Below are 9599 nucleotides of genomic sequence, written 5' to 3'. Positions count from 1 at the left end.
GTCTTAAGCTAAGGAGACACACATTCATTCACGAAGGGGCTGGGCAAAGGATGATTCGGTATAGAATTGGGGCGAAAGTCATCCGAAATCAACAGAGTCCAGGGTCCTAGTTGATTCAAGTCTCAAGGACTATCGGGGGTCGGTATCAACAGTTCTCCGGCTCTAGTTAGTCTGCTGTGCAAGTACTCAAAGAGGTTTCAGTCCCACCGACAGGATTCAAGAACATGCGTTAGGTCAATCTTTACTTTTGAAACAGCCCTGGGAGTTTTATCACTGATTTATTGTCTCTTATATGGTTAGGCTATCTCCTGGCCTGGTAGTGGCTCTTTGTTTTTATTTTCTTTGGTTCCCTTAAAATCCTTAACTGTGGAGGTTTATTTTTCTGCAACTTTACCATATCCCAGGGGTTCTGCAAGAAATGTGCTTGGGTAAGTAGTGCGGGTCTTGAGAAAGAAAAAAAGCTAGAGGTATCACAACCCCAGATTTCAAGATATACTGAAAGCTGCTGTAATCAAAACAGTATGATACTAGCATAAAATAGACACATAGGTCCACAGAACAGAATAAAGAGCCCAGAAATAAACCCACAATTATATGTTCAATTAATCTACAACAAAGGAAGCAAAAATATGCAATGGGGAAAAGACAATCTTTTCAACAAGTGATGTTGGGAAAACTAGACAGCAATGCAAAAGAATGAAACTGGATTACTTTTTAACACCATACACCAAAATAAACTCAAAATGGATTAAAGACCTAAATGTCAGACCTAAAACCATAAAAATCCTAGAAGAGAATAGAGGCAGTATTTTCTCTGACGTCAGACAGAGCAATGTTTTTCTGGATAAGTTTTCCAAGGCAAGAGACACAAAACCAAAAATATACTATTGAAATTACATCAAAATAAAAAGCTTCTTCACAGCAAAAGAAACCATCAACAAAACAAAAAGACAAGCTACGGAATGGGAGAAGATATTTACACATCCTTAATAGAACATTTTGAATTGACAGAAACGCACAAAGAAAGAAAGAATGTAAATCACCTACTACCGAAACATCAATCCTTCAATCCTACTACCTAAACATAAGCATTGTTACTATTTTGATACATATTATGTATAGCCATCAGGCATCTTTCTCTGTATATATATACATAATACGTATTGTGTATTTGGAAATATATGTGTTGCTATGGACCAGATGTTTTTTACTATCTGCCTCCCCTCCACCCCTGACCCCAGCAACTCCTATGTTGAAGCCTGAACTCCCAATGTGACTGTATTTGGCAATATGGTCTTTAGGAGGTAATTAAAGTTAAATGATGTCATGAAGGTGGGCCCCAGACCAACAGGATAAAAGCAGACACCAGAGAGACTCTCGTCTCCCCCCGCACTCTCCCTCCTCTCCTCTCTTACTCCCCACCATGTGAGGACACAGCAGGAAGGCAGTGGTCCTCTACAAGCCAGGAAGACCGTTTTCACCAGATATCAAACTGCCCGGCACCTTGATCTTGGACTTCCAGCCTCCAGAAAATAAATCTCTGCTGTTTAAGCCACCCCATCTATGACGTTCTGTTATAATAGCCCGAGCAGACTGAAACATGTGTGTTATACATGCTATATCGTTTGTTTTCTTTTTCAGTTAATAGTAGATGATGAGCATTTCTCTGTGCATTAACTATTGTACACTGTGATTTTTAATGGCTTTAAAATATGACAAAACATAGATGCAACATAAATTTTTAATAAACTCTATTGAACATTTTAATGATTTTCAATTTTGGGTCATTATAAATAATGTTGTAATGAATATCCTTGGATATTTATCTTTTTTACATAGCTCTCATTCCTCAAAGTAGAACTGGTGGATCAAAAAAAATAATATTTTAAAAGTTTTGGATATATGTGTTAAAATGTCCTGTAGAAAGACTGTACCAATTTATACTCCTACTGATGGTTATCTGGGGGTTCCTATTATCAAGAACTCCCATCAACAAGAGGCACAGTCATTGTAAAATGCTGTTTGTTGATTGGAAGGCAAAGAGGTATCTCATTGCTATTTTAATTTGTACTCTTAATTCCTAAACGAATGAATTATGTTTACTTTGGATTTATTCTTTAAGGATAGCATGGACAGAATGTCACTCTTAAATATAATTATTAGAAACTTTATTATTAAAAGCTTAATGTTTCAATATGGCATTTGTTTTATGACCTACACTTTACTACTTGGAGACCATACTTAATGTACTCACCAATCCTGCGGCTTCTAACACAATTTCACTGCTTTCCTTTTCTAGATTCTTTGAAGAAACTTGGGATTTTTGTAGGTTTTATGGGAGCTGGAATTTGAGTCTGAATTAGCCCTAGAAAAACTTCTAAGAATTCTTAATACAGAAAATTATGGCATGCTTCCAGGTAAATGGTTTGCTGGTAATAGGACAATGGGATCTTCAAAATAGATCTGTTCAATTTTATTACCTGGCTATTTTTTTCTGTTATGCTCTCAATATCCACTCATTATGAAGAGCTGGCACCTGGCAGATACAAAATAAATATCTTTTAGATGATTGAATGAATTAATGAGGGAATCATTTTTCTCATCTTATTTTTTTAAAGATTTTATTTATTTATTTGGCAGACAGAGATCACAAGCAGGCAGAGAGGCAGGTGGGGGGTGGGAAGCAGGCTCCCCGCTGAGCAGAGAGCCCGATGTGGGGCTCAATTCCAGAACCCTGGGATCATGACCTGAGCCAAAGGCAGAGGCTTTAACCCACTGAGCCACCTAGATGACCCCTGTTTTCTCATTTTAAATTGAAGCAAATCTTATCTATTCTAAACCATTTAAATTAATGGCTATAATTCTACCCATTTCTATCCCCAATGCAATCTTCCTTTACATTCTTCTCTGTTATGATAAATTCTTCTTCTTTTCTTGTACCATCTCCCAAAAGACCATCTTTCTAGAAACTATGGAGCACAAAAGTCAAGGAATTTTGCTCCTAATGCTCCAACTCCAGAACCAAGCCTTCTGCTGAGTTTTAAAGAAACAAGGACAAAGTTAAGGAAAGCGTGAGTCACAATTTCTTCAAGTCACATGGAATACAAATGATATGTCAAGTTCCCTCTTTATTCTTTGGTTTAATCAGAAATTACCATAGAAAATTTGCCTTAAATTGGCCTTGGAAAATTCATTGTTTATTTTTTTTAAACATTACCCCAGGAGGTTTTTTGATCTTTATTTTCTTTTACTAAGACTAACCTTGATCTACCCTCCACTTTTGTCCACTCCCAGTGAAAATATATTTCCAAAAATTAGTATCTATTTTACAGTCATTTGTGAAGATGCATTTGCTGAGAGATCTGTCATGACATTTTTGATACAGTTAAAAAAGAGTTAAAAGAAATTTTCTTCAAAAAGACCAGTACAAAAGTACTCCTACATGTACTAGGATTTCGGATGCCTCAAATATTTTCATGAATGAAAGCCCTTTTGGTTATTTTCATTATAGGAGAAATTCTTTTATGGAAAATTCAAAGCAACAAAGAAAGCTCAGATAGCAGTTCTAACATTTTTCAGCAGAGTTGACCAAACATGAGTCCTAAATTGACGTATTATGAACACAATAAATAAAGTTTTAAAGGCTGGCCAACACTGTGAAGCTTTTTGAAACAGACCTCTCCTTTATGTATCTATCTTTCTGGGAGTTCATGGATCATGAGAGGACACGGAATTCGAAGGCTTCTGGTTATTCTTACAATAGCCACAGCTAATGGACAGCTGGGCAGCGAGGATCAGTCACTTCCTGTAGAATCATCTGTGATGAATCGTCCCTGTGGCCAGCTTGGGAGTGGAGGAGCCCTTACTCTGTCGACCAGAGTTATTAGACGACTGCACTGGCATTGTAAAAGGTTAATTGCTGATGGATAAACAATTCAACTCAAACCATTTCTGGTGAATTCCTACTTTGTACAAGGCACAAAGATGGTAGTGTTGGCAGCTGCGACATGGGCAGTGGTGGTGGTGGTGATGGAGGTGGAGGTGGGGGTGTGTGTGAGGCAGAGAGAGTCACAAAGAGGAGTGACCCAGCCCCTGCCCTCAAGGGTGGAAATGCTATCATGGAAGCAAAGCTAAGGGTTGCAGGAGCAGAGAGAGGGGAGATATGTAAAAGATAGGGAAGAGGCATGAATCACCCAGAGGAGCCTGATGGTTCTAGTATCAGGGTACAAGAGATCAAAATTCAACTCAAGTGGGTCAAGAGGAAGTGAATAGTTTTAAAAAGAAAAAGATATTGTAGGTGATCAAAGAAACACAGCTTCAACAGAGTAAGGATTGATCAATGAGAGACAAAAAGACAAAGATGGACACACACACACACACACGCACACAGAAAATGGCAGAAGTCTCATTGTAAAAGAGCCAAAATCTGGAATAGCCCAAGCCATGTGGAGAGACCTAACTTCTTTCATGTTCTTATCTGTAATAATCTTACCTGCATTTAGAATGTTTGCTCCATCACTAGAGTTCAAGCTCCAAGAAGACAGCCAATTTGTCTGGTTTGTTAATTGTTCCCCAGAGAACATAAGACAGTTGGAAGCACATAAAAATATCAGCAGAAAGAACATATGAACATTTGTGATAGATGACTTACAGAAACACTAGGGAGGCCTGTGTTCCAGGAGCTGGGGTTTGAGGAAATGCACCCCCTACCTCCACATTATCAGATGGTAGCAGAAATCTGTGAACAGAAATCTGCTAGAAATGTGTAGGCTATAGCGAGATATTGATTAGAATTTTTTTTATTCCTCTGGATTCACATCCAGGACCCAAGACTGACGTAGAGATGACATGATGACACCCCAATATAAAGAGAGCAGAAAACAAGTAGAAACAAATACCACCCTTAGAGGTTTTTAAGAGTTAGCCCAAATGGTTTTGCTATTACAGGGATGGGGATTAAAGGGAACGTTGGAGTCAGAACTCAAGTCGCTGGGGACTGCCGCATGTGGGTTTCCTTTATTTTCAACCTTCCGACCAGTCCTCAACACTTCTGCCAAGTTAGGAGGAAAGCTTTAAGAGAATGACTCTCAGAGACTGAAGTCAGTAAGGAGAGACTGTCTGCTCAGTCTCTGGTTGAATGAGTCCTGTGCAATGTAATACTCTGGGTGTACCGAGGGAGATGGCAGGGTGAGGAGAGAAGGCTAAAGACACAGCACCGGACTCTCACCACGGAGATGGGGCAAAATGGCCAAATTCCCCATGGATCAAACAAATACAGCAGAGGTAGCTAGGCTGGGGTCTGGAGTGAGAGGACACTTGAAGCAAGAGTTAATGGGGTTTTCTTGCTAGAGATGTGTGTGGAAGGGTTGGAAGGGATTGAGCTGAGTGGACCTCCCGGGTCAGGGCACCGTGCAGTAGAGAAGTGTGGAGAAGACCTCATGGAGAAGAGCTGGAAGGACCCCTGGCCTGGCACGCTTTCCCAGTGACAGCCACGCTTCCTTCATCAGGCTCACTGCCCTGGACTCTTCAGTCAGGTCAAACATCAATTCCTCAGAGAAGGGCCAGACCATAATTTTCTTGGTAATTTTTGATTAGAGTCTGTCTTCTCTTCAAGACTGTAGCCTTCTCAAGGGCAAGGGGCCCTGGGCTTCTGCTCACAGTGGCCTTCCAGCGCCCAGCTCAGGGCTTGGCATGGAACTGCAGCCTGGTGGCCAGGGGAGCTGGCTCTGGGCGTGGGTGGTCTTCTACCTGTGCTGCCTCCCTAGGCCTCAGTCTCTTCATCTACAAAAGGGACTAAAAAGCATCTTGACTCTATCTGTTACTGTGAAGGTTCAATGAAAGCATACATAGAAAGTGCATGGCCTAGTACTGGACACGGTTATTATTTACAAGGTGAACAGCTGTTGTTTTTATGACTGGCAGTCGGTAAGTATTGGTTGAATTGAATTAAAAAGAGCCAACAGTATTGGGTGGTTCCTATGCCAAGTATCATTGAAATGCTTTACATTTACCATTTCTTTCCATCCTTCAAGCCCCCTAAGAAAAGGGCATGACTATCCACCTTATTTTACTGATAAGGAAGCCGAAGTACAAAGAGGTTAAGGAACTTGCTCAGAGTTGTTCTGTCATTAGATTGGTGAAAACAGATTAAGGAACAGCCCAGATCATGACATATATTATCAGTTTCCAACGGGTTTGCTGTAAATGTTTCTTTATCTTCAGCACCGTCTTCTCTGGCCAATAAAAAGAGTTGTTAGCAAACAGCCCATCTTACATGAAAACGTTTATTTGATATGGCTAGGTACTGAGAGTAGATGATTTTTAAAAGCACAAATAGTCAAGGTAAGTTCTTCTGTGGTCACATTTATTATCTCTTATAATTCAATAAAATATGTCACTTGCATCAAGGTCATTTTGTTATTTGCTTTTATTGGACACATGCAAATTTAGAAGATACCTTAAAATCTGCGAACCTTGAAGTGCATAATCACCATAGCATTGATGTAAATATAAATCACTTAAAATATATCTGAGTAGGAATTCTCAGAGAGCTTGACTGAGGAAAAAAATTGTAGATGTCTATATTTGGCTATGTTTACATCTACCTATGTAAATAAGTAACTTTCTATTCATACGCACAAATATTGAATTCAGCAGTATTTTATCTTTGCATTCTTACCTTTGAATGGAGCTCACACATTGCTCACTGATTAATTTAAGAGAAAGAAACCTTAGAAAGTAGTTCACTTAAAGCATTTTACCCAGAAACCTAATACTTTTTTCCAGCCATTTAAATGATGTACCACACAGTAGTGCATAGCGTTTCCTTCTAAATCTCAACCTTATTAAATTCACAGCAATTCAGTAGATTGCAAGATTAGGAGCTGAGGCTCTTGGGTTATAGTGACCTAGATTCAAATCCTGACATGACTTAATCAAGATATTTAAGTGGCATAATCCTTAGCACCTCCATCTGCAAAATGGGATAATATTAGTATTTATTTCCTAGTGCTGTTAATGATCATTAAAGAAGATAATATGGGAGCACCTTGGTGGCTAAATAGGTTAAGCATCTGCCTTCGGCTCAGGTCAAGATCCCAGGTTCCTGGGATCAAACTCCAAGTTGTATAGGGCTCCCTGCTCAGCAGGAAGTCAGCTTCTTCCTTTCCCTTTCCCTCTGCACCCCCCACTTGTGTGTGCTCTCTCACTCTCTCTCAAATAAATAAAATCTTAAAATAATACATTTAAAGAAGATAATACAGCAGTCCCCTCTTATCTAAGGAGATATTTCCAAGACCTCCATTGGATGCCTGAAACTGAAGACAGTACAGAACCCTATAAATACTCAGCTTTTTCCTATACATGGATTCCTATGATAGGGCTGAATTTATAAATTAGGCACAGGATAAGATTAACAACAATGGCTAATAAAAAAAGAACAATTATAAAAATATATTGTAATAAGAGTTATGTGTATGTGATCTCTCTCTCTCCTTCTCAATAACTTATTGTACTGACCTCCCTTTCTTCTTGTGATGATGTGAGATGATACAATGCCTACGTGACGAGATGAAGTCAAGAGAGTGATGTTAGCATTGCAACATTGCATTTAGACTACTATTGACCTTCTGCCAATACCTCGAAGGGAGCATCTGCCACTGATTTCAAGTAGCTAAAGCTATGGGTAAGATGGAATTGCTGTAGTTGTAAGGGGCTGAACACTGTTAACCTATGGTTAGAAGAATAACTTCCAACCATGTCTATTAGTGAGTCCCATCCAACACTTGGTAGATGTTTAAATTATCATTGCTGAATTAATCAAAATTCAGAAGGCAAGCTGTTTAGAGGCAAACAAGGTAGTCTTAGTGTGAGTTGTTAATTAGCTTTTCCCCCAGTACATTCAAGGACTGGTTGTATGGGACTCACCCTGGAAGCTTTGAAAATTTAGGATTCTGGTTACTCTGAAAATTCTGACTCACTCAGAAGGCATGATATTAGGCCACAAATGCAGATTCATAAAAATCCTTACAGGGATTCCGATGGACAGCCAGGTTGGAGCCCATTGCCTCATATACACCTTCGATTCAATAAAATACGTCTCCAGTACTCTCATTGGCAGGATGAACCCCCAATAGATGGAAACAAGATCTCCACATTTTTCTGGTGAAAGAATGTCCACATCACACCATCTGTAGCCTCATTCCAGAAATGACTTTTTCAATTCCCTAAAGGTATGGCCAATAAGAGGAAGTCCCAGAATGGTCTGAAAGAAACCACAGGGAAGGGGACTTGACCGTGAGCATTTTCCAAGATGTCAGTGTCCTCAAGCCAGACAATAGCAGCTCCTCCCACCCAGAGAAGGAGCCAGTGTCAAGCAGCTAGAAGAAAACAGACACCCTTACCTCCTCATGTGGATGTCTGCTCTTCTGTATCTCTCTGTGCCATCAATTACAAAGGCAGCCAATAAATACTTATGAATTAATGATTGTCATCTTAGAGTCAGCCTTCCATTACAGTAGCCTTTAATACATCCCAGCCAGCAGAGGTGCATTTAGCCAGCAAAGTTGATTTAATGAATTTGCCTCCCCATTGAACCCTAGGAAAAACTGCCTCCATTTTCTTTCTCCAACCTGCAGACCTCCTTGTTCCAGCCACGTGCGCTCGCCCCCTATCTCCATGCCCTGCTCTTCCTTCCTGCTCTGTCACGCCTCCAGGCATGCCACGGAGTCATGTGCTCCAGGGTATAAATAACAGACCAACATTCATCTCTGTGGTGGCAGAGAAGCTGCTGCTACTTTTTCTTTCTCTTTTTTTCTTTTTTTTCTGGAAACCTGCCTTTGGTGTGACAGTCTACTACAGCAGTTTGAGACATTTTCACAAAACATTTCTGAGGGAAGCCGGGAGAGGAGATGGGGAAGTTAAGATACTGCTGTGGCCTTCACACATCAGTTTATAACTTGCCTAAATATTTGTCATCATGTCAACAGCACTTAAATATGAGCCAATAATTCATTTCAATCCAGATCTGTATTCTCCGAAGTGTTCTTGGGGGAAAAAGTTGCTCAGCGCTTCCAAACTTTTATTCCTTTATCCCTGGGAAAATACTTCTTTTTTTTTTTTTTTTTTTTTTTTTTTTTTTTTTTTTTTTTTTACTTATTTAGGATCTTCTTTAAGAATTTATAGCAAAGATATAAATTCTAACAGAGCAGGAAGGGTGTCTGTTTTGCTCATCATGATATCCCCCAACAGTGAGCATAATAGCATACTACTGATGATAGTAGGTGATTGAACATATTTTTTTTTTTAATCAGGGGAGACACACTTTAGAAAAGAGTCTTGGAGGACTAAAGAAGACAGAGAGATTTTTAGAAGGCCATTTCAAGGAGAGAGAACCCTGCCTCCCTCTGCCAAAATGGGAAACTCTTTTCTTCCAGAGAGAGGAGGGGGAGAGAGGAAGAGGGTAGGGGGCAAAGAAGGGAGAGAGAGAGGAAGAGGAGAATGGAAGAGAGGAGAGGACAGAGAGAGAAAAAGGGGAGACAAAGAAGACAAGAGAGTATTTGTCAAGGAAAGGAAGTATGGCCTCTTGCCCTTCATTGACC

Source organism: Mustela lutreola, chromosome 6 (genome assembly GCF_030435805.1).
Source record: "Mustela lutreola isolate mMusLut2 chromosome 6, mMusLut2.pri, whole genome shotgun sequence".
NCBI classification, from domain to species: domain Eukaryota; kingdom Metazoa; phylum Chordata; class Mammalia; order Carnivora; family Mustelidae; genus Mustela; species Mustela lutreola.
This window is presented reverse-complemented; position numbering follows the sequence as displayed.